General features: G+C 41.4%; 1 protein-coding gene and 1 long non-coding RNA gene across 2 annotated transcripts in view; both read right to left on the bottom strand.

Annotated features, from left to right (window-relative positions):
- The window catches only part of LOC111950872 (dual specificity tyrosine-phosphorylation-regulated kinase 1A), a 35,320-nt gene extending 25,212 nt beyond the window's left edge, over positions 1-10,108 (bottom strand). The window contains exon 1 of the mRNA XM_070434407.1: positions 10,097-10,108. The gene's annotated coding sequence lies outside the window, so the exon portion shown is untranslated. The remainder of the gene's footprint in view (positions 1-10,096) is intronic.
- A 1,249-nt stretch (positions 10,109-11,357) lies between these two features.
- On the bottom strand, positions 11,358-24,135 carry LOC139022887 (uncharacterized). Its single transcript, XR_011473956.1, has 2 exons — positions 16,412-24,135; positions 11,358-16,347 (listed from the first exon to the last, which is right to left on the bottom strand). It is a non-coding gene; the product is annotated as an uncharacterized lncRNA (long non-coding RNA).
- Positions 24,136-25,945: the final 1,810 nt, after the last annotated feature.

Below are 25,945 nucleotides of genomic sequence, written 5' to 3'. Positions count from 1 at the left end.
GTGTTCCATGTGGCCAGTGATTTCAAGACTATGTATATAGGGCAGCAGCCTCTAAGGTGCTAGTGGCAATTTTTTCCCCTCCCATGATTTTATTTAAAGTAGGAGAGCAGCCTGCACAATAAATACATACTGATAACCATCCCTATCCAGGGTTGGTGTAGCAGTTCAGATGTCTTTGTCTTCGTCTTGTTGTGTCCGTGTATATATATATTTTTTTCTCCCCCCCTTAGTGTATATCTTTTTTTCTATTTTAACCTCAGTTTCAACATACTCTCCTGGAACCCGCCTCACCCAATGTGGTATGGATCTGCTATTTTCTATACTTTAGAACCAGAAGCCCAACAGAAGCTAGCCAGCTACTAGCTAATAGTCAGTTAGCCACGGCTAGCGGTCATCAGCTAACCTTAGCCTGGTCAACTCCTGCCAGTCTGCACAGCGCGTTTCAACCCAGAGCTTACCGGACTGCTCTTTCTCCACATCTCCGGTTTCTTACCCCAAGCTCTGAACCTTTTCACCTGAATCATCGCAGCTAGCTAGCTGCTATCCGAGTGGCTACCCCCTGGCTAATGTCTCTGTCCTGAAGCAAGCACCAGTGAGCCTGGAAATTGCCTCGTGTTAGGCCCATCCCCCGGCTAGCTGAAGAGGTCCATCAGCCACTCCTTGGGCTACAATACATATTTTGCCAATTGGCCTGGACCCCTTTTACTGCCGACACAGAGCCCCGCCGATTCCACCACGACTGGTCTACCGACGTAACCCACCCGAGGGTGTCAACAGGCTCCTCCATCGCGACGTACCCTGAAGGCCCATCCGCTAGCCTGCTAGCCGCGGCCCGCTAGCTGTCTAGAGCATATCGGACTGCTAGCTGAAGAGGATCAGCCAATTTCTTGGGCTACAATACCTATTTTGCCAATTGCCCTGGACCCTTTTACTGCCTACACGGAGCCCTGCCAATCCAACACGACTGGTCTGCCAACGTAACCGCATGAGGGGGCTACAACAGACTTCTTCCGTCGCGACGTCCTCCCTAAGGCCTTCTGCTAGCCTCGGTCTGCTAGCTGTCTGAATCCCCGTTTCTCCAGCTCGCCTCCCACTGGTCCCTATGATCACTCGGCTAAGCATGCCTCTCCCTGATGTCAATATGTCTTGTCCATTGCTGTTTTGGTTAGTTATTATTGTCTTATTTCACTGTAGAGACTAGAGGTCGACCGATTAATTAGGGCCGGTTTCAAGTTTTCATAACAATCGGTAATCGGTATTTTTGGACACCGATTTTTAATATATATATATATATTTTTACACCTTTATTTAACTAGGCAAGTCAGTTAAGAACACATTCTTATTTTCAATGACGGCCTAGGAACGGTGGGTTAACTGCCTTGTTCAGGGGCAGAACGACAGATTTTTACCTTGTCAGCTCGGGGATTCGTTTTTGCAACCTTCCGGTTACTAGTCCAGTGCTCTAACCACCTGCCTTACATTGCACTCCACGAGGAGCCTGCGTGGCAGGCTGACTACCTGTTACGCGAGGGCAGCAAGAAGCCAAGGTAAGTTGCTAGCTAGCATTAAACTTATCTTATAAAAGACAATCAATCTTAACATAATCACTAGTTAACTACACATGGTTGATGATATTACTAGTTTATCTAGCGTGTCCGGCGATGCATATAATCGATGCGGTGCTTGTAAATTTCTCATTGAATCACAGCCTACTTCGACAAACGGGTGATGATTTAACAAGCGCATTTGCGAAAAAAGCACTGTCGTTGCACCAATGTACCTAACCATAAACATCAATGCCTTTCTTTAAAATCAATACACAAGTATATCTTTTTTAAACCTGCATATTTAGTTAATATTGCCTGCTAACATGAATTTCTTATAACTAGGGAAATTGTGTCATTTCTCTTGCGTTGCGTGCAAGCAGTAGTTTGGGCCGCCTGGCTCATTGCGAACTGTGTGAAGTCCATTTATTCCTAACAAAGGCCGTAGTTAATTTGCCAGAATTGTACATAATTATGACATAACATTGAAAGATGTACAATATAAAGCAATATTTAGACTTAGGGATGCCATCCGTTAGATAAAATATGGAACAGTTCCGTATTTCACTGAAAGAATAAACGTTTTGTTTTCGAAATGATAGTTTCCGGATTCTACCATTTTAATGACCAAAGGCTCGTATTTCTGTGTGTTATTATGTTATAATTAAGTCTATGATTTGATAGAGCAGTCTGACTGAGCGATGGTAGGCACCAGCAGGCTCATAGGCATTCATTCAAACAGCACTTTCGTGGGTTTTGCCAGCAGCTCTTCGCTGTGCTTCAAGCATTGAGCTGTTTATGACTTCAAGCCTATCAACTCCCGAGATTAGACTGGTGTAACCGATGTGAAATGGCTAGCTAGTTAGCAGGGTGCGCGCTAATAGCGTTTCAAACGGCACTCGCTCTGAGACCTGGAGTAGTTGTTCACCTTGCTCTGCATGGGTAACGCTGCTTCGAGGGTGGCTGTTGTCGATGTGTTCCCGGTTCGAGCCCAGGTAGGGGCGGGGAGAGGGACGGAAGCTATACTGTTACACTGGCAATACTAAAGTACCTATAAGAACATCCAATAGTAAAGGTATATGAAATACAAATCGTATAGAGAGAAATAGTCCTATAATTCCTATAATAACTACAACCTAAAACTTCTTACCTGGGAATATTGAAGACTCATGTTAAAAGGAACCACCAGCTTTTCACATGTTCTGAGCAAGGAACTTAAACGTTAGCTTTTTTACATGGCACTTTTACTTTGTTTTTGCATTATTTAAACTAAATTGAACATGTTTCATTATTTATTTGAAGCTAAATTGATTTTATTGATGTATTATATTAAGTTAAAATAAGTGTTCATTCAGTATTGTTGTAATTGTCAATATTACAAATTAATAAATAATAGAAATCAGCCGATTAATCGGTATCGGCTTTTTTTGGTCCTCCAATAATTGGTATCGGCGTTGAAAAATCATAATCGGTTGACCTCTAGTAGAGACTCCAGCCCTCTTCAATATGCCTTAGATAGCCCTTTTGTTCCACCTCCCACACATGCAGTGACCTCACCTGGTCTAAATGATGTCTCTAGAGACGAAACCTCTCTCATAGTCACTCAATGCCTAGGTTTACCTCCACTTTAGTCACATCCTACCATACCCTTGTCTGTACATTATGCCTTCAATCTATTCTTCCGCGCCCAGAAACCTGTTCCTTTTACTCTCTGTTCCGAACACACTAGACGACCAGTTCATATAGCCTTTAGCCGTACCCTTATCCTACTCCTCCTCTGTTCCTCTGGTGATGTAGAGGTTAATCCAGGCCCTGCAGCACCTAGGCTCCACTCCCATTCCCCAGGCGCTCTCATTTGTTGATTTCTGTGACAGTAAAAGCCTTGGTTTCATGCATGTTAACATTAGAAGCCTCCCTAAGTTTGTTTTACTCACTGCTTTAGCACACTCTGCAAACCCAGATGTCCTAGCGGTGTCTGAATCCTGGTTTAGGAAGGCCACCAAAAATCCTGACATTTCCATTCCTAACTATAACATTTTCCCACAAGATAGAACTGCTAAAGCGGGCAGTTTCAATCTACTTCAGATACAGCCTGCAGAGTTCTGTCATACTATCCAGGTCTGTGTCCAAACAATTTGAGCTTCTACTTCTAAAAATCCACCATTCCTGAAACAAGTCTCTCACCGTTGCCGCTTGTTATAGACCACCTTCTGCCCCCAGCTGTGCCCTGGACACCATATGTGAATTGATTGCCCCCCATCTATCTTCAGAGCTCGTACTGTTAGGTGACCTAAACTGGGACATGCTTAACACCCCAGCCGCCCTACAATCTAAGATAGATGCCCTCAATCTCACACAAATTATCAATTAACCTACCAGGTACAACTGCAAATCTGTAAACACGAGCACCCTCAGATATCATCCTGACCAACTTGCCCTCTAAATACACATCTGCTGTCTTCAACCAGGATCTCAGCGATCACTGCCTCATTGCCTGCATCCGTAATGGGTCTGCGGTCAAACGACCACCCCTCATCACTGTCAAACGCTCCCTAAAACTTCAGCGAGCAGGCCTTCCAAATCGACCTGGCCCGGGTATCCTGGAAGGATATTGACCTCATTCCGTCAGTAGAGGATGCCTGGTTATTCTTTAAAAAGTGCTTTCCACACCATCTTAAATAAGCATGCCCCATTCAATTAAAAAAAAACAGGAACAGATATAGCCCTTGGTTCACTCCAGACCTGACTGCTCTTGCCCAGCACAAAAACATTATGTGGCGTACTGGATTAGCACCGAATAGCCGCGATATGCAACTTTTCAGGGAAGTTAGGAACCAATATACACAGGCAGTTAGGAAAGCAAAGGCTAGATTTTCAAAAGGAAATTTGCATCCTGTAGCACAAACTCCCAAATGTTCTGGGACACTGTAAAGTCCATGAAGAACAAGAGCACATCCTCTCAGGTGCCCACTGCACTGAGGCTAGGAAACTGTCACCACCAATAAATCCACAATAATTGAGAATTTCAATAAGCATTTTTCTACAGCTGGCCATGCTTTCCACCTGGCTACCCCTACCCCGGTCAAGAGCCCTGCACCCCCCACAGCAACTTGCCCAAACCTCCCCCATTTCTGATTCACCCAAATCCAGATAGCTGATGTTCTGAAAGAGTTGCAAAATCTGGACCCCTACAAAATCAGCTGGGCTAGACAATCTGGACCCTCTCTAAAATTATCCACCGCAATTGCTGCAACCCCTATTACTGGCCTGTTCAACCTCTCTTTCGTATCGTCTGAGATCCCCAAAGATTGGAAAGCTGCCGCGGTCATCCCCCTCTTCAAAGGGGGAGACACTCTAGACCCATACTGACCTATATCTATCCTACCCTGCCTTTCTAAGGTCTTCTAAAGCCAAGTTAACAGATCACCGACCATTTCGAATCCCACCGTACCTTCTGCGCTATGCAATCTGGTTTCCGAGCTGGGCATGGGTGCACCTCAGCCACGCTCAAGGTCCTACACGATATCATAACAGCCATTGATAAAAGACAATGCTGTGCAGCCGTATTCATCGACCTGGCCAAGGCTTTCGACTCTGTCAATCACCACATTCTTATCCGCAGACTCAACAGCCTTGGTTTCTCAAGTGACTGCCTCGCCTGGTTCACCAACTACTTCTCAGACAGAGTTCAGTGTGTCAAATCGGAGGGCCTGTTGTCTGGACCTCTGGCAGTCTCTATGGAGGTGCCACAGGGTTCAATTCTCGGGCTGACTCTTTTCTCTGTATACATCAATGATGTCGCTCTTGCTGCTGACCTCTACGCAGACGACACCATTCTATATACTTCTGGCCCTTCTTTGGACACTGTCTCAACTAACCTCCAGACGAGCTTCAATGCCATACAACTCTCCTTCCGTGGCCTCCAACTGCATGCTCTTCAACCGATCGCTGCCCGCACGTCCAGGATCACTACTCTGGACGGTTCTGACTTAGAATATGTGGACAATTACAAATACCTAGGTGTCTAGTTAGACTGTAAACTCTCCTTCCAGACTCACATTAATAAGCATCTCCAATCCAAAATTACATCTAGAATCGGCTTCCTATTTTGCAACAAAGCGTACTTTACTCATGCTGCCAAACATACCCTCGTAAAACTGACTATCCTACCGATCTTTGACTTTGGCGATGTCATTTATAAAATAGCCTCCAACGCTCTACTCAGCAAATTGGATGCAGTCTATCACAGTGCCATCCGTTTTGTCACCAAAGTCCCATATACTACCCACCACTGCGACCTGTATGCTCTCGTTGGCTGGCCCTCGCTTCATATTCGTCCGCAAACCCACTGGCTCCAGGTCATTTATAAGTCTTTGCTAGGTAAAGCCCCTCCTTATCTCAGCGCACTGGTCACCATAGCAGCACCCACCCGTAGCACACGCTACAGCAGGTATATTTCACTGGTCACCCCCGAAGCCCATTCCTCCTTTGGCTGCCTATCCTTCCAGTTCTCTGCTGCCAATGACTGGAACGAATTGCAAAAATCACCGAAGCTGGAGACTCAGAGCAGCATCAGCTGTCAGAGCAGCTCAAAGATCACTGCACCTGTACATAGCCCATCTGTAAATAGCCCATCCAACTACCTTATCCCCATTTTTTTTGTCTCGTTTGCACCCCAGTATCTCTACTTGCCCATTCATCTTCTGCACATCTATCACTCCAGTGTTTAATTTGCTAAATTGTAATTACTTAGCCACTACGGCCTATTTATTGCCTTACCTCCCTAATCTTACCTCATTTGCACACACTGTATAGAGATTTTTTCCTATTGTGTTATTGACTGTACGTTTGTTTATTCCATGTGTAACTCTGTGTTTGTGTCGTACTGCTTTATCTTGGCCAGGTCGCAGTTGTAATATATATAATGGTCTCGTTGCAAAAGATAAATTGTCGCTAGTGAACTTTTTTTATTTTATTTTATTTTACCTTTATTTAACCAGGTAGCAAAGATTATAGCAAACACACAGAAACGGAATTGGTGCTCGCTAGCTTTACAAATTCAGCTATTGTTGGAAGCCAGCCAATATGAAACAAACTATTTAAATTACAAAAGGTTGCAGCATGTGTTGTGTAAATGTGTGTGTGTGCAGCTAGGCCAGCCAGCCAGCCAGGTAGAAAAATGGCGAACATTTAGAAGAAGACGGACATCAAGAGTATTTGTCAGTACACCAAAACGCATAGTAAGAACTCTAGTATCCTAATATCTCAAAGACTAGTTGATAAAATGTTCATAAGAAAGAAGTGAAATGCTAATGGAAATGTTTCACAATGATGTCATTAGGCAGAGCAGGCAACAGATGGCACACAGACAGCAGAGCTGGGGACAGATATGCAGGGACAGACTGGCAGACAGGGAGTCTCAGGTAAGTTTGTTGAGTCTTGTTTTGGCAACATTATGAAAGGTTCTAAATTTTTTTGACTTGTAAAATAGGGACATAATTGAAAATGCATGGATACCCCCACTCTCAACTTAAACTGGTGACTAAACTAAGATTTGTTTACGGCATGGTATTGCTGTTGTGATTAATTGTGTAGTTTTGGTACCGGTAAGTTAGGAGTACGGCAAAACACCTTATTTATTTTCTAGGAGACAGACTGAGTCAGTTAGGGTGTGAAGGAAGAGCCAGGGAGAGAGACTTCAGAGGACAGTGTCACAGCCACGGCAGGACCAAGTGTCACCCTTGAGCCAGCAGCACCAGTATAGGGGACAGTGGCACACGCATTGTCCAGTTACCACAGTGATGGCACAAAACCCTATCAGCCACACCACAATTTATAGAACCGCAAACCTTGCCAACAGAGTGTTGACGTTTCAAGAGAGATGGTTTCGCGATTTCCCCTGGCTACATTAAATCCATCAATAAAAGGAGTGTTGTGTTTTCACTGTAGCCAAGGGTTTTCAAGCCAGCCATCTTTTGGCCAAAGAGCTGATGCTGCCTTCATTAGTGCAGGATTTAGGAACTGGAGAAAGCCATTGAAAAATTCACAGCACATCAAAATTGCCAAACCCACGCCACTTTGTAATTGTAACAGCACACCAGCTAAATCCAATCAGTGTACAGTTTATGTCCAGCGCGTGGGGTAAACAGCAGGATGACGCAAGGCATTGCTTGATGAAAATTGTTAGTTCGGTGCGGCATGTAGTAAGACAGGGACCAAGCCTTTAGAGGCCACACGGATGACATGGGAATTTATACCAGATTTTGAAACTTAGGGCAGAAGAGGATGATCCCATTTTACTGAAGTGGTTAACAGGGCGTACCCCAATGTACACAGGCCCAAAGCACAGAATGAAATTTCTGAACATCATGGCCAATAGTCATTCGAGGCATTGCAGCTGAGATTAGGTCTCTTCCGATTGTAACAATTTTCATTAATTGTTGATGGTACTCAAGATGTCTCTGGTGCTGAACAGGAGAATGTCTGTCTGCGTTATGTTGACCATGACCTGTCCTCACAAGGAGTTTATTGGGCTAACAGGGTGTCGGAGACAACAGGCGAGGGCATTGCGAAAGTGCCAACTGATGTGTTGTTGAGGAAACCCGCAAACATATGCTCGGTTCTTTTGTTCAGTAGTGTGTATAGCAGTGGTTCTCAACCTTTTGGGGTACTGGAACCCCTGCATATTTTGAGGCAGGCAGGCAAGGTTTTTGAGCGGTCCTCAGGGCCCCTCCACCCTCTATATTATATGTAAACTTACTGGAAACCTTGTGGTACTGACTACATTCATTACACTTTTTATTTTCACGGGACCCCTTGCAATTAGTCCATGGACCCCTGTTTGAGAACCCATGTGTAATTGATAGTTGTTCTTTTGTTTAGTAGTTTTCAGTACACTTACAAATGATTTTATTTCATGTTATTTTATTTAAAATTGCATACTTTGTGCGACATACTTGTCCATAGCTGCTGTTTGAAGAGTTGAGACACTGACTGAAGGATATTTTGTTAGATTTATTTGGTTTTTCATTGAAGTAGTTATTTTGCTTTTAGAACTGTACTTATTTTAAGCTTTTTGTTCTTGCAAAGATTTGTAAAACTCAGGCCAGGTGCACATATTTAATGACTATATAAATGTATCAGAAAAAGTCAAATTAAAAGGTCAATTCAATACGGAGACCAACTTTTGTGATGGTTCTCAATGGAGATTCTTTTAGATGTGATCACACCATGTTCATTGTATTTATGAAAACTACACCCATACAGTGTACAGTACATTGTCACCTACTGACCTTTCTTGATATTGCTGGTTGTAAGTACGAATACCTGCATACATACTGGACTGGTAAGGAGCACTGCTATAACTATTATTAGTAGTAGAATTATAATGATTTAAACATTTGAACAAGTTGGGAAAACCCTTCAGTTAACTACTGTACCTATCAATTATCCAGTTGTAGGAATTATGGTTCCTCAATATACATTTAACAACGTATGCTATGTGTTACAGCACTACTTTTGGTGTCCCCCTCAGGAATTGCTCTTGAGAAAATTTAATGTAATTGTCCCCTCCAAGGTTGATCTCAGATTTTCGCCCCTGGATACATAGTCTACTACTCAATGGGGAGTGCATGAACAGCAACACCGTGCACTTCTCCCGCGCTTGATAAGCACTACTGTTCGGTAATGTGGTGGGAAGTAGCTTCCTAGTAGCCAATATCAGGGTGACAGTCACAGGAAGCTCACGCATACAACACAGGAAGCAACCGTACACCCATCAGTTATTTTAATAAAAAATAAATTGTCAGTTTTATAACTGAAAATGTACAATTATGTGTGTAAAACAGTGAAATACGACTCGGACTCATCCTCTGGCTTCAAAACGGAAGTCTAAACTCTCGGGGTACAGTAGCTCAATGTACGGTTGGTGTGTGGTATTGATTTTATAAAAAAACACTGCTCAAGCAAAACRGTCTAACCTATAGCATAGCGCTTTTGACACACCCACTGCTTTCCTTTCGACGCCCATACCCCGGACGCCATACTGGGCTACAGGCTGGTGCCTGTTCATCACTTGACAACTTATTTACGTATTTCTGCCTTTAATAATCACACACATGTATCTATAAAAATAACTAGTGATGCACCGATATGACATTGATGACCGATATCCGATATTTTCCTTGCCCCCAAAAAAACGATATCCGATATTAAGAATTTTGCCAGCCTTTTAACTATTTAACTTTACAAGAATGCTTAACACATGGACGCAGCGGTCTAAGGCACTGAATCTCAGTGCAAGAGGCGTCACTACAGTCCCTGGTTCGAATCAAAGCTGTATCACATACGGCCATGATTGGGAGTCCCATAGGGCGGCGCACAATTTACACAGTGTCGTCTGGGTTTGGCCATCATTGTAAATAAGAACTTGTTCTTTACTGACTTGCCTAGTTAAATAAAGGTTACACACACACCAAAAAGTTATTTTGTTGGCATTTACATATGTCCCTATTACCAGTAAAACATAATCAAAACCTATTTCTTTCACTTACTTGCTGTGCTGTTCTTTTGTTCAGTCGTTTCATTCTCAACCAGGATTTATATGGAACGCCGTTTGGGTATTTGCATGTCAAAAAAGAAAAATGATCAGGAGATAACACTGACCAATCAGGACCTGAATATGACTGCACGTCACATAACGAGTTCATACATTTTTGACTAGTTATTGATTACACCGTCACAACGATTCATAGATGCTGGTAAAGTTGTCTCGCGCACTTAGTGCTGGTCATGAAAAAATAAAAGCTAGCTAGCTCATGGATGCTAACAATGTTCTTCCCCAAAATCATAGCAAAACGACAATCTGTTTCAGTAGCTATAGTTAGCTAACTATATAGCTAGGTGTCATCTAAAATAACCCTAAATTATAAGACAGTTTTTATTTGAATAATGGTGGTCGGACTCATCTATGTGAAGCTAGCCACGATAAGGATTAGCCACAATAGTGGACTTTGCAGTTAGCCTTCAAAATAAATTATGGCATAATTCTACTATTTGTATTCATTTGCATCAGTCAACGACATAGTTTTATTTTGAAGGCAAACCACAAATTACACTATTATGGCTATCTTCACAACAGATAACTAAATCTGGTCGAGCCTCACTAGCCAGATGAAGCTAGCTGGCTGCTTATAATGTTAGCTTTGGGCAACAGGGTTAAGTAGCTGGCTAGCTATTGATTGTCATGAACTGCAGTTCAATTTTAATAGGCGAACAACAAGTGGCAAGCTAGCTAATACTTACAAGGATTCCTAAATCATTGCTAAGAATAGTGAAAATGACTGCAGTTTCTACTGGTCATTGTTTTCAGGCTGGTTGTATTGGTGCTAGCTAGGTACCAAGCGAAAGCTAGCTAGCTACCCCAGAAGTTACGGTCAAACAAATAATGCTTTATTACCAACACGGTATTGTAAACACATCGCTCGTGGCCGGGGTTTGCAGACTTTTTTGTACAGCTTTGACAGTGCTACTATCTTTTTTGACACGCAAAGACCCAAACGGCGTTCCATAGTAAGTATGTGTCAAAGCTAATAGCAGCTTCAACACATATTACTGTGTAACTCCGGTTGGGCAACATCTGAAAAATAGCGCCTACTTGGACTTGGTAATATGTAGACCAGTCGGCAAAAGCCCACATCACTGTCACGAAAATGTTTATCCCAATGGTTGAACTCAACTATCACTATAGCTTTGACCAATTCCCAGAAGTTTGTAAGACCCTGGTTAATGAAGAATTAGACAAAGCCCCCAGTCTGCAATAGGTTAGTTCTTTATTCAGAGAGCTCTGAAGTCAAAAATGCAAAAAGTCATTTTATAACTCCCACCTACTTACACACGGTTTTATCACTTTTCTCCTTAGATTAGAGGCCTTGGAAGGGCCCTCTTTCCTGTTGTCAGTTTTCAGAGTTACAACAAGGTCATCTGTAGTTCAGTCCTTTGTTGTCTCAACTCTCACATTACTACATAGTAACACAATGGTCTAGTCACACACATATTATGGAATTATGACTAACACACAACATACAATTATATGATTTCAGGGTGGAATTCTTTAGTCATTACTTTAAACATATAAATTCCTTTATCAATCCCCCTTTGACTAAAAATTACAGTGATACTTCAATCTTTATCAGAAAATGAATACATGTATTTACTTCATATACTCCTCAAAGACTGTTCTAGGCCTATATCCAATTATAACTCTTCTTTTTAGGATTTTCATTATAATCTTCATTAAATAAACAGTCTGTCTAAACATTGATGATAGTCTCATCCAGCATGGGCTCCTCGTGAAGTGATCAGAGTCATCTACTAGATTTGGAGGCATGTATTTGTCATCCCACTGGTCGGAGCTCGGAATCGGTCCGTATCTCACCAACCTCGACCTCTCCAGAGCCCTGGTAATTAAACCTCTCACACACGGAATCAAACAGCAACCACACAACATCACACTCACAGGTGAATGCAGCCCACAACACGGTGATTATAAAAATGTTCAATTTTCCAAACATACTATCGAACCACCCAGTCAGTGAGGTATCCACCCCAGAGTTCTCCGCTAACTTGTTAGCCAATGTGGTTAAACCGGCCAGGGCCTTGGTCACTGATCCATCTGGAGATGTGTTATTAAGAATAAACGTCAACGGGGCTGTTTCCAGTCTTTTCTCCTCAGGGATTGGATCCACACCCAGTCTCCTGGTTGGATTGCGTGAATCACCTTCTTCTGTAATTCACCTGTTGGACACAAAATCTTGGACATACGGGTATGGTTAATAAACACCTCATGTGTTCTGCTAGGGCATGTTCTATTTCTACTTGTTCTGGTCTCCCTAACTCTGGCATTCTATATGGTCTACCTGATTAGCTAAAATGTAATCCATTGTTTAAAGAAATAGATCCTAGTAAACCAAATCTAGGGATAATATCTGGACCTAATATTTTAGCTACCCTAATCGTGTCCGCCAAGTAAGTTGGGAACGCTTATACCCATTTAATATACTTATCTATTATTGTTAAACACTACTTATTTCCCTCACTTCAGGATAGTTCAATGAAGTCCATTTCCAATTGTTGGAATGGATATTCTACCAATTAAAAAAAAAGAATTTAAGCAGTTATCCCATATGCCACTAAGTCTTTCCTAACCTGCTCTACCATCCTACAATCCTCATGGCTCTGCCCATGTGTCAATATTGCCACATATCTAAACAGTGACTTTGGTAAGATTAGTAAATTATCCTTATGTCAGACATTATCTTGTAGGATTTCCCCTTTCTTTTTCCACATGTCCAATTCTTTCTGGGGCGTTCGTTCTTGGCTATCCTGTAACAATTCTGTCAATTGTCCTATCTTCTTTAAGATTTATCTGTGCTGCTTTGTATGGTTTAAATGCATATGTGCTGTCTGTGTAAATATTAACCTTTCTCTCCTCTCTTATTTCGCAGGCTCTAGTCAATGCTACTATTTCGGCCTGCTGTGCAGAATAAATTCTGGGCAATGGTTCAGTGTCTAACACCTTAGTTCCTGAAACCACCTAAGCTTTCATTCCCCTTTTAGTTGTGGTAACAACTACGTTCAACAAAATCATAATCTCTCGTCCTAGCGAATTTACTAAACATAAACTTAAAATAAAAACTAAAATACCTGCCTGCCCTCCTAACTATTCATATTTTTCAAACTAAACGGAGCAGACAATCTTTCCACTAATTAATATCCTAAAGCTAAGCGAACCAAATTCTCATGGCGGATATCTCTTTCGCTTGTTTGGGCTCTGAGCGCTGTACTCAGATTATTGCATGGTGTGCTTTTGCGGCAAAGCTTTTTTTGAAATCTGACACAGCGGTTGCATTAAGGAGAAGTTTAATGTTTTGCTTCCAAAACATCCTGTGATTCTGCAGAGAGCCACATCAATTTACAGAAATAATCATTATAAATGTTGATAAATACATGTGCATAACACATGCATTTTCATCAACATTTATAATGAGTATTTCTGTAAATTGATGTGGCTCTGCAGAATCACCGGATGTTTTGGAAGCAAAACATTACTGAACTTAACGCGCCAATGTAAACTGAGATTTTTGGATATAAATATGAACTTTATCGAACAAAACATACAGGTATTGTGTAACATGAAGTCCTATGAGTGTCATCTGATGAAGATCATCAAAGGTTAGTGATTCATTTTATCTCTATTCATGCTTTTTGTGACTCCTCTTTGGCTGGAAAAACTGCTGTTTTTCTGTGGCTATGTACTGACCTAACATAATCGTTTGGTGTGCTTTCGTCGTAAAGCCTTCTTGAAATCTGACACGTTGGCTGGATTCACAACAAGTGTAGCTTTAATTTGGTGTATTTCATGTGTGATTTCATGAAAGTTTAATTTTTATAGTAATTTATTTGAATTTGGCGATCTGCATTGTCACTGGATGTTGGCCAAGTGGGACGCTAGCGTCCCACATATCCCAGAGAGGATAAAGCTTGGTCGCAAATGGGTCTTCCAAATGGACAATGACCCCAAGCATACTTCCAAAGTTGTGGCAAAATGGCTTAAGGACAACAAAGTCGAGGTACTGGAATGGCTATCACAAAGCCCTGACCTCAATCCCATAGAGCATTTGTGGGCAGAACTGAAAAAGCGTGTAAGAGCAAGGAGGCCTACAAACCTGACTCAGTTACACCAGCTCTGTCAGGAAGAATGGGCCAAAATTCACCCAACTTCTTGTGAAGGGCTACCCAAAACATTTGACCCAAGTTAAACAATTTAAAGGCAATGCTACCCAATCCTAATTGAGTGTATGTAAACTTCTGACCCACTGGGAATGTGATGAAAGAAATAAAAGCTGAAATAATTCATTCCCTCTACTATTATTCTGACATTTCACAGTCTTAAAATAAAGTGGTGATCCTAACTGACCTAAGACAGGGAATTTGTACTAGGATTAAATGTCAGGAATTGTGAAAAACTGAGTTTAAATTTATTTGGCTAAGGTGTATGTAAACTTCTGACTTCAACTGTAGGTATGCACATCAGCTTTGACATCGGTTTTTCAAACGGCTTTAAACTAGACATTGGGCCGACACCATTGTTGGCATTTTTAGCTAATGTCGGCCAATTCCGATATCATACATCCCTAAAACTAACAAGCATTCTATTTTTGCTTTATTATTTTGTCCACTATAATAGACGTAGATCAAGTGCACAAGGCTACATGTGTGCAAAAATAACATTCACTGAGTAAAAATTTGATATTCAATCAATCACACACACGATACTGTCAAGTTCAACACAACAAAATCAACATCTTTGGGCTACACTGCACATTATTACATTGTACACTTTCTGCCTGTGGACATCTGTTCTACAATGTGCCAGAAGAGCATGATACCCTTTGTTGGCATAATTGATCTCTTTCAGGCAGAGAGTACACCAAGCATACCCCTTTTTATCCATTGTATTGAAAAAGTGGGAAAGGGGAAAAGTGTGTGGTTTTCCTTTCACCTCCATAGTGGCATCCAGCTCAAACCAGGCCCAGCTCCACTTGATCCCTGAATCCACTTGTTTAACAAGCAACACCTAATTTTCACCTAATTCTCTCATTCTGAAAATTAACCACATACTGTAGAGGGGAAACAGTTCACAGATAGTAGTTAGTTCGTTCATATTTCACACTGATTGCCAGGATCCAATAAGCAACTAAAACTTTCTAACTTGAGGAACGGCAAGGAGTCGTATACCAGTTAATACTACAGCGAATTGGTTAGGTTACTAATGTTAGCTCATCTGACGTAACATTAGCTAGCGAACGTTAGAAGTCTGACTTCATTAGCCAGCAAATTTTCACACCATATACTCAATTATTTGATCAGTTAAATTGGCTAATGTTGCTCAACATTTCTCTGGCTAGCTAACAGAGAATTGAATTCAGCTAGCAAGATACTTAACAATGCTAACAATACTTGTTCCACCACACTTTCTCCCTCAACTCAAACTTTCCAAAAATGCCAGTTGTTTTTCGGTTACAGCTCATGAAGTATGCATCAGGCTTCTCACCGACCTCTTCGTTATCGTTCAGGGGACGCGCTGATGTAACTGGCAAACCGCCTTTCCACTCTCTGCTGTCTTTCCAGAGCGCTCGCTAATGCTGTAACTAGCAAATTGGTTGTCTCTCTCTTCAGTCGCGTGCTGCATTCTGTACTTATGTGAACGATTAGCTGAGCATTGGATACAGCCAGTATTTCTCCAAACGCGCATCACTCGTTCGCATACAGCCGGTAGTGATCCAAAACTATGAAATTACAAATATGGAATCATGTAGTAACCAAAAACGTGTTAAACAAATAAAATTGTATTTTATATTTCAGATTGTTCAAAGTAGCCACACTTTGCACACTCTTGGCATTCTCTCGTCCAGCTGATTGCTGAACAGAAATAAATGTGTCCTAATTGTAATCTCTGGAAAATACAACAGTTATTTTGGCAAGAAAACTGTAGGCCTATATTTACCCAACCTACACTATATATAAAACACACACAAAAACAAAATCACATGGTTTTATTAGTGCCTGTGGGAGTTTTTATTTTTACAACAGTAAACAAGCAACAAGACCATATGTTGAGTCTCATTTAGCTAATGATTAGCGCATTGGGGTAAACAATGAAGAGGAGCAACCCCATGCTTCAGCCATGTAGCCACAATGCTGCATCGGGCAGGCGATAATGCTTATTGCTAAAATATCAAACCTGCCTGATGTAGCCACAATGCTGCATCAGGCAGGCGATAATGCTTATTGCTAAAATATCAAACCTGCCTGATATGGACCATAGATATTTTTATTTTCATTAATATTTTATTGGGCTCATTTCTGGAGAGGAATATTACATTTTAAAAAACTGTTTAATATAGACTGTCATCATTGAGGGGGAATGGTTTTATTTTACAAACAATCAGTGTACATCAGATTTATGGTTGGCTATAATATTTTAAAAATGTAAATTATTATTATTATAATTTTAAWTTTTTTTAAGGTACTTGCCCAGACTGCAAATGAAACATGAAATCACCCACGATTGAAAATCTGCATGCAATAACTTGGCCCTGGCCAGTAATTCTCATTCGGGGCAAGTAGTTTTTACTTGGTACTGGTCCGCTGTGCTACTGACAAATTAACATGAACGCCAAGCCCTGACTACGCTACATCAGTTGGGCTACAGGGAGTGGTGTAATGGACTGTAGTTGATCTGTGATCCGTAAGGATCACCCACCACGGTTCGGCACGCATGTGAACCGCGGATCAATTGCCAAGTTTAACCATCATAGTGTGAAATACAGTTTTACTGCCGCTGTTACTTTTTAAAGTAATAATTCCCTAAATCTTGACGCAGAAGGGCGGTGAAAAGAGACAGATGCAAGCTGTGTTTTACTCTGAAGCCTGATTTGATTTTTTAAAAGCAGTTGTGTGTACTGTTCACGTGAACGGGGCATGTTGAATCCCAGCGAATTAATCCTGGATGCTCGCGTTGCCAAAAGCAAAGAAAAAAGAGCGGTGACAGTCATGGCTAGCGCAGGAGCTGAAGAACTGGAAAAGCCTCCCGCTTCATTTAAGTCTCATGTATGGGAGCATTTTTGGCTTCCCTATCAAATATGATGACGGAAGAAGGGTGGTGGACAACACCATTAGGGTGCGTAGGCATTGTGCCACAAGTAAGCCGTATGATCATGGAAATACATTGAGCATGGCCACACATTTAAAGCGTCATCACCCTGGTGTGTCAGTGACGGGAGCCAACTCAGCCAAGAGACAACTTCTCACCGCGGCATTTAAGCAGCCCTTTGCTGCAGAATCAGACCGGGCTATAGCCATCACCAAATCTATTGGGATGTTTATCGCTGCAGACATGAGGCCATACTCTGGTGGAAAACAAATGGTTCAAAAATATGGTGAAAGTGCTTGAGCCACGCTACGAAATCCCCTTGAGCACCCACTTCAGTATGAAGATCGTGCCAGATCTTTATGAACAGGAAAATATAAAAACTGTCGACGAATTATCCAAGGCATCCTCTGTTGCCCTCACCACAGACGGGTGGACCTCCAGGGTAACGGAAAGCTACGTGACTGTGACTGCTCACTAGACCACAGAGGAGTGGGAGATGCTACAGTCCGATGCTACAGACACGCCCCCTATATGACAGTCACACAAGCACAAATCTGGCGCAGGTACTGCTAGGAGCAGTAGCAGAGTGCAAGCTAGGGAGGCCCAATGGCATTATCTGTGGTGATTGGGATATTGCTAAGAACCAAGTAAATGCAGTGATAGAAGTTGGACTGGGGCCACAGATATCACATGTGCAAAGCAAGCTCAATTTAGCATCCCAAAGGGGAATCTCAGTGAACCAGATGGACAGCCTCCTTGGGAGGATCAGGAAGGTGGTTTCCTTTTTCCACCGAAGCACAACAGCCGCTCATGTGCTTAAGACCAAGCAAGAAATGCTACAGCTACCGACCCACAAGCTCATACACCATGTCACAACAAGATGGAACTCCACTTATGACATGTTGGAGCGCTATCCTGAGCAGCAGGCAGCTGTATACTCTGCACTGACAGACAAGACTCAGGAAAAAAATTAAGACATCATCACCTTGTCTGATGACGTGAAAGTGGCAGAGGAGGTCCTCCAGGTGCTCAAACCCCTCAAAACGGTTACAACCCTATTGAGAACTGAAACTTCACCGTAAACCTGTGTCCATGATCCTACCTCTGAAAACAAGGATTCTACAATCCATGGCTCCAAGTGAGGAAGACAGCACCATCACTAGAGATGTCAAGGCTGCCATTAGAGAGGATCTGAACCCCATTTTTTTTATATATAAATATAAATCGGCATCGGCTTTTTTTGTCATCCTCCAATAATCGGTATTGGAAAATCATAATTGGTCGACCTCTACCCCAGATACCTCCCTAATATACAGGACTACCTTCATAGATCTACTGCACTGGATCCAAGGTTCAAGTCCCTGTCTGTTCAAGTCCCTGCGCTACGCCAGAGGACATAGTGATCTCACCACTGAGATTGTGGCCACTGAGGACGTAAAAAATAAATAAAAAAATGAGTGAATTACTTAAATAATATATATATACACACTGCAGTCTAATCTTAGTCTACGCTATTGCTATTAGAATCATCCTTTTTTTATTTGGAATAATAATGGCTTTTATTAAAAGTTATTTCCACAATTACAGTTCTATGAAATATGAAAATAAATAATTTGTTAGATCAAGTAATTTTTTCTGCAGGGTCAAGCCACAGAGCCGACAGGAGCAGTCACAGAAGCATCTCCTCCACAATATAATTTGGCCATGAAGGAGCTTTTCGGGGAGACCTTTGCGAGCAAGTACACAGGCAAGACGTTTGCCAACACCATCAAAGAGGAGGTGGCATCCTACAAGGCAGCATTCCAGTGGATGGTGATCCACTGGCATGGTGGAAAAGCAATGAGTGTAAATACCCTCACATTACCATGATGGCAAGACACTACCTGGCACTTCCGTTCCTAGCGAGAGTGTTCTCCACGGCAGGGGACATAGTGACTGCAAAGAGGTCTACCCTCTCCCCAGACAATGTTGACATCCTCATCTTTTTGAAAAATAATTTGAAGTTATAAGCTCAGGTCTGCTTTGATTTCTTTTACTTTTTTTATATGTGGAAACAGGCTAATTTTTCATTCACTATTGTTCAAAGGAAAAAGGTATCATGCCTCATATTGCACTTTAATTTAACAATTGAGTATTGAATATTTTATTTAAACATTGAAAAGTTCCTTGCTTTAAATATCCGTGATCAGAACCGTGAGTTTTGTGATCCGTTGCACCACTAGCTACAGGTGATAATGCTTATTGCTAATCGCATACCTGATAAGATGGACCATGCATAAGCTATTTGCATTGTCCAATATGTTTAAATAATTTCCCCAATATGTTATTGGACACATTTCTGGAGGTGGAAATTATATTTTACATGGTGTCAGTATAAATTTTCATTTTCATTAATTTGAGTAAAATGTAAGAACTGAGCTTCAGTCCTTCTACACAAAAATTATCTGGGGAGATCCCAGAACCCAAAAAACAGGCCTTTATCAAATAATGTTGGAAGTTTGATTGACTGGCTGACCCGCCACCCCAAAAATGGTCCACAACAATGCTTAAACCACACCAGGAGAACCTTGAGGTCTGGGAAAAATATCAAGACTTTGCTCTCAGTTACACACACAGTATCTACGCATGTGCATAGGTTCGCTTCACGCCGTTTACAGTGTGGTAGCTTGGGCACCAAAACAGAGGAGAAGTTGAGCCTTGCGCTTCAACGCTCTTAGTTGTTGCGGAAATTGACCCAATATTCTGTTTACTTTCTGCATCTACATCATATCACTGAGTCTACCTTGAATTCAGGTACCAACCTAGCAAAAGACTTGTGATAGGTGAGTTTGCATAACAAATGGCCATCAGATTGATACAAGTCATCATGATAATTTTGCCACGTAGGCCTACTTTGTAGTCAACATTTAATAGGGAAGTTTTTTTGTGAAAGCCTTTATACATGACTGTTTCCTCATGCTAACTGGCTACACAAAACAATGGCATATTCCCTTGCCATAGGCTACTTCTTCAGAATGTTTGCAGAAAATATGAATCACTGATGTATTATTAGAAAAGTAGTGAAGTGATTTCAATGACAGTCCACCACAACATACCAGAATCTCCTGAATAGCAAGCGGCAGTCTGTATAATTTCATTGTGTATTAAAAACACAGTTTGAGATCAGAGGGTATTTCTCCATTGGTTATTGAGCTTCCTGACAAAATGTTGAACTGGGTAGAAACAGGAGGTAAGGAGGGCAGGACTTGACATGGGGTCAATTGCAGGGCTAAGAGAGGACTTGAGAAAAGTATACAATTCTACTTAAAAATAGACATTCAATCAAAGAGAGTCATGGAACCTCAACCGATCATGATATGGAGCAAATAAAGGTTAAGCCTAGATACATTTTAAAACCATTCCAACATTGTTGCAGCAACATCCGTTTACGTGCACACGTGTAACCTGGGTAGAAGAAGCACTCAAACAGACTTGATCTAGCTAATGTTGTAGCCGATATAGACTTTTAAAAATGTTTATTTTGCTTTACAAGCGCTTTGAGATTCTGTCTAATGAAGAGCTATAAAGGTTTAATAAATTATATGTGTAAGTGCACAAGCCATTCTCATTAATGTTCATAAATGGTTGGTTGTTTAGCAACAAACGCAAGTGCAACTATGGGGCAAAACAGTTTGCTTACATTGTTGACAAGCTATATTTAGTCTACAATGTTATTATTATTTTTTTTAGTTCATAATCACACAATGAGCACTTGTCTCAAATACATACTTACAGTTGTTGGTTAGCTAGCTAGCAAATGTTAACATTGATATGAAATCCATCAAAACACTTCAAAAACAAGACATGGTATCATGAACAAGATGAAACAAGCTGAAACGAGCCACTTACGATTCCCTACATGACAGTTTGTCATTCTTGCTCAGTAATCTGGCCATCCAGAATAGCAACATGCTGACTTCTGCCCATGTAAGCGCACAAATAGTTTGATGTAAGCTAATCCATTTATTACACTCGTGTTATTGAAAATAGCTGTTTTTACTTTCACGGATATCACCCATACACAGTCAAATATGAACCAGCATAGAAATTACTGGTAGTAATCTTGGGACACAGGTGACACTTTTTGTGGCAGGGAGAGGCAGGGAGAATGTAAATGTTTACTGTAAAGTACACTCAGCATAGAATGGTTCTATAAGTAGCCTAGATAGTTAGAGAATGTGTCCCTGAGATCATTCTGTTTCCAAGAAACTAACCATGCCATGAATGAACCAGAAGCCCCTTTAAATAAAATTAGCCTATAGCGTCACAAGATAACTGATTGACCCACCAGTTAAACTTCAAACAACCTGAGATCATCCATACCATTCGCACTAGAGGTCACCGATTAAATCGGAATGGCCGATTAATTAGGGCCGATTTCAAGTTTTCATAACAATCAGAAATCGGTAATTTTGGACGCCGTTTTTTTWAATTTTTAGAACACCTTTATTTAACTAGGCAAGTCATTTATGGACACATTCTTATTTTCAATGACGGCCTAGGAACGGTGGGTTAACTGCCTTGTTCATGGGCAGAAAGACATTTTTACCTTGTCAGCTCAGGGATTCAATCTTGCAACCTTACGGTTAACTAGTCCAATGCTCTAACCACCTGCCTCACAAGGAGCCCGCCTGTTATGCGAATGCAGTAAGAAGCCAAGGTAAGTTGCAAGCTAGCATTAAACTTATAAAAATCAAATCAATCATAATCACTACACATAGTTGATGATATTACTAGTTTATCTAGCGTGTCCTGTGTTGCATATAATCGATGCAGTGCGCATTCGCGAAAAAGGACTGTCGTTGATCCAACGTGTACCTAATCATAAACATCAATGCCTTTCTTAAAATCAATACACAGAAGTATATATTTTTAAACCTCCATATTTAGCTAAAAGAAATCCAGGTTAGCAGGCAACATTAACCAGGTGAAATTGTGTCACTTCTCTTGCGTTCATTGCACGCAGAGTCAGGGTATATGCAACAGTTTGGGCCGTCTGGCTCGTTGCGAACTAATTTGCCAGAATTTTACGTAATTATGACATAACATTGAAGGTAACAGGAATATTTAGACTTATGGATACGTAACGGCTCCGTATTTCATTTAAAGAATAAACGTTTTGTTTTCGAGATGATAGTTTCCGGATTCGACCATATTAATGACCTAAGGCTTGTATTTCTGTGTGTTATTATGTTATAATTGTTTTCCCTACTGAACTTGCTGCTTCTGTCAGTGTATATTTTTGACATCAATTGTGTAATGTTCATTTCGTGATGTGGAACTTACATTCAACTATTCGTGTCAGCTTCGAAATTCCTCATTCAATTTCAATTAGTAAATAGCCAACTTCGAAATTCCTCATTCAATTTCAATTAGTAAATAGCCAAGTCAGTGTCTACCATCAGTCCAATTGAACAATGGCCATGATTACACTTGGTCAACATTTTTTTATTTATTTACCTTTATTTAACTAGGCAAGTAATATAAGAACAAATTCTTATTTTTAATGACGGCCTAGTGGGTTAACTACCTTGTTCAGGGGCAGAACGACAGATTTGTACCTTGTCAGCTCGGGGATTCGAACTTGCAACCTTTCGGTTACTAGCCCAACTAGCTAGGCTACCCTGCCGACCCAGGGCTAACATGTTAGCTAACTATCAAACTTTGCTAGCCAACTCCATCACAGGACACACTTAGTCGCATTCAATTGTGTTTATGAACGTACCCAGTAATGACCTTGTGCCTGTTAATACATTTTTTTTTTAAACAAAGTGAACCTATGCGGTTCCCATCTATACTAGCTAGAAGGCTTTCAAGCCGTTGGGAGGCCATGGACGCAAACTTGAGCTATCGAGGGACCGGATGAACATTCGCTATCTTGCTAGTTAGCATTAACTGACGTTACAGGCCAAGTTAAATACGTTAGCTAGTTGATAACGCAGTATCAAGACAGAATGCGTTGAAGTGGCTAAACTCCACATCCCTATGACTAGCTGGCCATCAATCCATGCCCGCATCTCTGTGGCAACTGACAACATGTCAAGTTAACCAGCTGGCTAGTATTTTTGCACAAACCAAGCTAGCTGGAGGGCAACGTATGATTGAGATAGTCTCTATTGAACCCATGTGCTTGAGGTGTATTTGTAGCTAGTTTACGTTACCTTGTCAATTGTGTTACTTAACTACAAGACCGGTTAATGTTAGCTAGCTTAGCTACGTTGAATTACGTGCTAACAAGCAGTAACGTAAGGTAGCTAGTAACGTTAGCAGGCTTGCTAACGTTAGCTAGAAGTGTGGCACACACGTAGATAGCTAACTTAACATGACCTAACTTTAGCTTGTTAAAAAAAAAATTACGTAGGCTAGCAATACTTCCTTCCACGGAATGACATTTGTAGTTGCTACGCTATGTTTTCACATTTAGCTAACTATCCAAGTTAGCCAGCTGAATTGAAGTAGTTAACACGTTAGCTAGCTAACCTAACGTTACTGGAATGGATTAAGGCTAGGTTTCTAACGTTATCTAACTTGTTAACTGTGGCAATGGAAAGTGACATAGCTAGCCAACTACACCAGCATTGCCTAAACAGTTAGCGAGCTAGCAATGTGATTAACGATACATAAGCCTAATGTTAATTGTTACATTTATATGGGGGTGCACGTTTTCCAACCAAAAGAGTGAACATTCTATAACGTTGGTTAGACCGTTTAACAGCTAACGTTAGCTAGCTATCTACCTTATTTGGCGCTAAAGCCAGCTATAACGTTAGCTGGCTAGCTTGCGGTGTCTGTTTACAATGACAGCAATGTGACTGGCTAGTCAAAGTTACAGCGCAAACTTACCTTTGTCGCTGCCTGTCAGTCTTCCTATTCCAGAAAAATATCCTCATTTACAATCAATCTCCAATGCCTTAATAAGGCGATTTACGGCGATAGTCTCTTCTCCATGGAGCGAGCCCCCCAGATTTCCCAACGTACAACCCTCACTCCTCTGAATAGATGTCAATTCTTTTTCCAAATCAACAGCGCCTCTCAGTCAACTCGCCAACGCAGTCAACGGCAGAAACGTATTCGATCTGACCATAGGGAAACCAACATTTCGATGCAGCTAGGCATGTATACTGTTAGCTGATCGACACATTAATTGTAACGAGAGCAGCATTGCTTCCAAATCATGATTAAAAATGACGACTACAAACCTGAAGACCCTGTTCTCTTTAAGGCTTTTTTGTGTAAATTTCACAAAATGGCGCGTGTTCCCAAACCTTTGCATCGAACCGGCCGGGCAGACTATAAACTACAGCCCACCAACGTACTCACTTAACGCTGTTGTAGCACAGCCGCTACGTTATAACCAACAGTTTTGATTATTTGAATCAATTTCTGTCATTGCTATGATTAGTGAATTTACTATTCTGGCGGGAAGGTAAAACATTTAGGGGAAAAAGGAAAGTGGCTAACAAAATGGAGTCTGAACACGAACGTTACCATGACGACTATTATTCAAACGAATAAATTCCAGTCTCAGACCAATGGCCAGAAAATACTGCCAATCAACTGTTAGTTTGAAAGGGCCGAGTCATAGGAACTCCTTGCCGCGAAAAAGTGTTCGGTTGGTTCGCCACTGTATATATCAGGGTATGGCTAGAAGGGATCCAGATATGCGGACGAAATTGAGAAAAAGTTGGTGAAGCAACAGACAAAAATATAGAGGACTAGAGGAGCAATGGTGGAAGTATTGTGTGATTCTCTTGGCCCAGCACAGTTGGTGAGAATGAGTGGACGATGGTGAAGAAGAGTGGAGTAAAAATGGCTAAAGTTAGAAATTTGTCAGAGTGACCAGGACAGGAGCGGTTTGATGTTGATTTCGTGTGTGTCAAAAGGAGAAAGCTCTGTGGTTCAACATGTCGACTAATGATGTGGAAAGCTATGGTTTTCAGAGTAGGGCACCGATTAAAGGTGTCATCTCTGGTGTCTTGTTGGACATAGAGGCTGTGTGGTTTAGGGATAACATTCCAGGAGTGGTAGACGCACTTCCCTTGAATTGAATGAAAGACGCAAAGAAGGAGCAAAGCCTATCGGTTTTACTGTCATTTGATGAAGTGGTTCTCCCAACTTATGTAAAAACCTGGGTATGTGAGATATGCGGTGAGATCGTATGTACAGAAGCCGCTGCAGTGTTACAATTGTAAAAAGTTTGGACATGTGGCAAGTGTTTGTTGAAGGAATAAATATGTAGTAGTTGAGTTAGATGAAGCATGTTGTAATGGGAATCACATTCCCGGAGTGCCCTGTACGGATGAAGGAGGTTGCAGTAGCTAGGATCAGGGCCATCCAGCAGGTCTACTATGTGGAGGCAGTGAAAATAGCTGAAGGAGTGAGTAGAGGACATGGTAGTGGATGTCCCACAGTCTGCAGTGAATGCCATGCAGGAGAAGGATCCCGACACACTAATAGTGAAGAAGGTGGACTTTGTTGTGTTTATAGCGCAAGTGATACATTGCACATTTTAGTGTGAATTTGTTCATCCAAAACATATTTTGTATTTGGGGTATTTTTTACTACCCCGAACAGTAGGTGGCGCAAATACACCTTATGAGTGTACATTTCCAATAAACCTTGAAGAAGAAGGGCTCCAGATTTTGTC

The sequence above is a fragment of the Salvelinus sp. IW2-2015 genome, linkage group LG23 (genome assembly GCF_002910315.2).
Source record: "Salvelinus sp. IW2-2015 linkage group LG23, ASM291031v2, whole genome shotgun sequence".
Lineage (NCBI taxonomy): Eukaryota > Metazoa > Chordata > Actinopteri > Salmoniformes > Salmonidae > Salvelinus > Salvelinus sp. IW2-2015.
The sequence above is the reverse complement of the archived record's forward strand: the minus strand, read 5'-3'. Positions and strand labels throughout refer to the sequence as shown.